We start from the raw sequence: 4045 nt of genomic DNA, 5'->3' as shown, positions 1-4045 counted from the left end.
ATAAAGTGCTTCTTATGTGCTAGGCACTGTACTACACACTGGGGTAGATAATCAAGTTGGATACAGGCCCTTATCCCATATGAGGCTCACAGTCTTAACACCCTTTTTCAGGAGAGATAACCGAGGCACAGAAAAGTGAATTGATTTGCACAGTGACACACAGCAGAAAAGCATTAATTAATCCATATTTATTATTCCAAATAAAGTTTCGCTTATATCTTCTATTATAGATTTGATTCCCTCCAAATGCTCAGTGGGTTTTGAGAAACGATGCACACATTCAATCACCTCCTTCCATAATCCTGTGATTAGTCTTGTTCTGCCTCACAGAGCAGTGGAATGGGGGTGAATAATTGGTCCCTTCAGCAGTGCAGACTTCTTTACTGGATCGTGGCTGTGTCATTTCATTCATTCAATCGTATTTATTGAGCGCTTCCTGTGTGCAGAGCACTGTACTAAGCGCTTGGGAAGTACAAGTTGGCAACGTATAGAGACGGTCCCTACCCAACAGCGGGCTCACAGTCTAGAAGGGGGAGATAGGCAACAAAACAAAACAAATTAACATATTAACATAACACCTATAGTTGTCTCTCTGTAGCTCTATCTGCGGTCCTTTTAGTCATTAATAGATCAATAATAATAATAATAATAATAATAATGGCATTTAATAAGCGCTTACTATGTGCAAAGCACTGTTCTAAACGCCGAGGAGTTTACAAGGTGATCAGGTTGTCCCACCGGGTTGGGGGGGGGGGGGAGGCTCACAGTCTTACTCCCCATTTTACAGATGAGGTAGCTGAGGCCCAGAGAAGTTAAATGACTTGCCCAAAGTCACACAGCTGACAAGTGACGGAGCCGGGATTTGAACCCATGACCTCTGGCTCCAAAGCCCATGCTCTTTCCACTGAGCCACGCTGCTTCTCAATATGTATGCATCAATCAATCAACAAATGGTATGTAATGAGCGCTTATTATGGGCAGAACACTGTAAAAATCATTTGGGACAGTACAATACGATAGAGTTGGTAGACATGATCCCTGCCCTCAAGTATATACATACACGTACTCTGTTTTTCTCTATAAAAATTCCTATAAACCTATCTGTACGTATCAACATCTATATAGATATCAATAAGACATATGTCTTTATAATCCATCAGTTATTAATTGCCAAATTGACTACAGCTATATAGATTGCTCTATATTTCTATCAGTCTATCGACCTATTTATCCATATTCCTATGTAACATCTATCCATCTATCCACCCATCCATCCATTCATCCATTCATCACCTCTCGAACTCTGTGAAGCAGAGTGGTCTAGTAAAAAGAGCCCGAGCCTGGGAATCAGAAAACCTGGGTTCAAATCCCGGCTCTGCTCCTTTTCTGCTGGGTGACCTTGGGCAGAAGTCACTTCATTTCTCTGCAACTCAGTTTCCTCAACTGTAAAATGTGTTCTCCCTCCTACTTACACCTTGAGCACCACTTGGGACAAGAACTGTGTCCGGCCTGATTAACTTGTATCTACCCCAGCACTTAGAACTGTATTGACACACGGTAAGTGCTTAACACATTTGCTACTACTACTGCTATTGCTATTACTCCTCTTCCTCCTCCTCTACTACTACTAATAATGATATCCTTGTGTCCTTTCTTTCCTCTTGGGCTTAGTTAAGACTGAATAATGGGGAATTGGAATCAAGCTCTCCAGACAGATTTCATCCTGGTGGGACTCCTCAACAACAATGGCAGACTCCCTACGATCCTCCCTACTTTGGTTAGCGGCCTTAACTGGAAATTATGACTGGAAATACCTCCATGATGGTCCTCATCCACATCGACCCCCAGCTGCACACCCCCATGTATTTTCTGCTCAGTCACCTCTCCCTCATGGACTCCATGTACATCTGCACAACTGTGCCCAAGATAATGTTGGACAAGTTGACGGGACAGAAGATCATTTCCTTCTCGGGGTGTACTTGTCAGATCTTCCTGTATCTGACCCTGCTGGGAGCCGAATGCTTCCTCCTGAGCCTCATGGCCTACGAACGATACGTGGCTATTAGCCACTGTCTACACTACCCGGTCCTCATGAACCGGAGAAGGTGCGTCCAGATGGCAGTGGGCTCCTGGCTCTTGGGAGCACAGATGGCGTCCTGGTCACCCCCATAGCCATGAGCTTCCCCTACTGTGGGTCAAGAGTCATCAACAGCTTCTTCGACGTCCCTGCTCTTCTGAAGCTCTCTTGCGTCGACACTTTGGTGTACAAGTTGGTCATGTATGTCTGCTGCATCTTGATGCTCTTGGTACCCTTCGCCCTCATCGCTTTCTCATGCGGCCGGATCACAGCCATCATGCTAAGCATGCGCTCGGCTCATGCCCGGAAGAAGGGCTTGGCTACCTGCTCTTCCCACCTGATCGTGGTCAGCCTGTTCTACGGAGCGGCCATCTTCACCTACATGCTCCCCAATTCGTACCGCACACCCGGGCTGGATAGGGTGGTGTCCGTCTTCTACACCATCCTCACGCCTGCGTTAAACCCTGTAATCTACGGCATCCGCAATAAACAAGTGGCAGGGGCTCTTTTGGAAGTGCTGGGGAGGATCACTTCTATACAGAGAATGTGATCTCCACGCAGGTCTTGGTAAAATAACAAAAATAGTAATAATGGTACTTGTTAAGTACTTACAGCTTGGCTTAGGGGAAAGGGCAAGAGCCTTGGAGTCAGAGGTCATTGGTTCTAATCCAGGCCCTGCCAGGTCTCTGCTGTGTGACCTTGGGCACGTCACTTAACTTCTCTGAGCCTCAGTTCCCTTATCTGCAAAATGGGGATTAAGACTGTGTGTCCCACATGGGCAAACCTAATTAGCTTCTATCTACTCCAGGGATTAGAACAGTGCTTGGCACATAGTAAGCGTTTAGCAAATTCCATTATTATGACTATTATTAATATTATTATTAATATTATTATGTACCAAGCCTTGTTCTAAACGCTGGGATAGATACACGGCAATCAAGGTGGACACGGTCCCTGTCCCACACGGACCTCACACAAGTAATCCCCCGCAGGGAGCGGGGGAAGGCGCTGAGACAGGCAGTATGTGCACACAAATCGCACCCAACGGCTCAAGGCCAAACAGACTCAACAACAGGAGATAAAGAGACCAGGGCAAGTAAAACAAGCTTGCACCTGCAAGGCTCGGAGGCAACCTCAAGGCCATATCCGCAGCCAGCGATGGTTGGCAACGGGTGGCTGGGGGCGAGCCAGAGAAAACCCTTCGTGACTCGACAGAGCTGTTGTTAGGCTAGTGGCTGGAGGGCGGTGTGTGCCACATGGCAAAGCCTCGATACGCCATCCCCCGAGAAAACCCTGCCCCCGGGCAACGGAGGGTATAAGAGACGAACAAGACAAGGGGGGGCGCAAGCTCTCTCCCTCTCTCTATCTCGCTCTCTCTCTCTCGCTCTCTCTCTCTCGCTCTCTCTCTCTTTCAACCATGTAACCGCCGATAGCAAATAAACGGCAACCAAGCTTTGAACCTTTGGCTGACTCTTCCTGGTATGAACGCGCGGGCCGTGTCCGGAGACATCCGAAGACCCGGAGAGGGTAAGAACCCGAGAGTTGCCCCCGAAACCACGGGGACCAACGAGTGGCGCCCAACGTGGTCTCGGATACCCCCATTTGGGAAGACCAGGGAGAGTGCCCCGTAGGCCAGGTAGCTAAAGGTCAGGCGGGAAGATGGGGACGGCACGATCGTTGCCCATATATAAGCCAGAAGATAAGGAATTGTACACCCGGCACTGTTACAGGATATTGAGAAGTAAGGGGGTAAAGATTGAGCTGAAAACAATAAGGGAATTTATAGGGAAGATAACTATGACCTCCCCGTGGATATTTGATTCCGGAATCACGGAGGAGCGGTGGGACGTTATTGGGGAACAGATGACGGCCTATGAAGACTCCCACCCGGGGGAGCTAAAGGACGTGGACTTCCTTATACACGGTATCCTCCGTGCAGCCTTTCAAGGGCAGCAGACTCTCCTGGCA

At 48.0% G+C, this 4045-nt stretch overlaps 1 pseudogene; it reads left to right on the top strand.

Annotated features, from left to right (window-relative positions):
- Positions 1–1800: 1800 nt before the first annotated feature.
- Positions 1801–2627, top strand: LOC119941282 (annotated as a pseudogene).
- The last annotated feature ends 1418 nt before the right edge of the window (positions 2628–4045 follow it).

Source organism: Tachyglossus aculeatus, chromosome 20, assembly GCF_015852505.1.
Source record: "Tachyglossus aculeatus isolate mTacAcu1 chromosome 20, mTacAcu1.pri, whole genome shotgun sequence".
Taxonomy (NCBI): Eukaryota; Metazoa; Chordata; class Mammalia; order Monotremata; family Tachyglossidae; genus Tachyglossus; species Tachyglossus aculeatus.
Note: the sequence above shows the minus strand (reverse complement) of the source record. Positions and strands in the feature narration are given on the sequence as shown.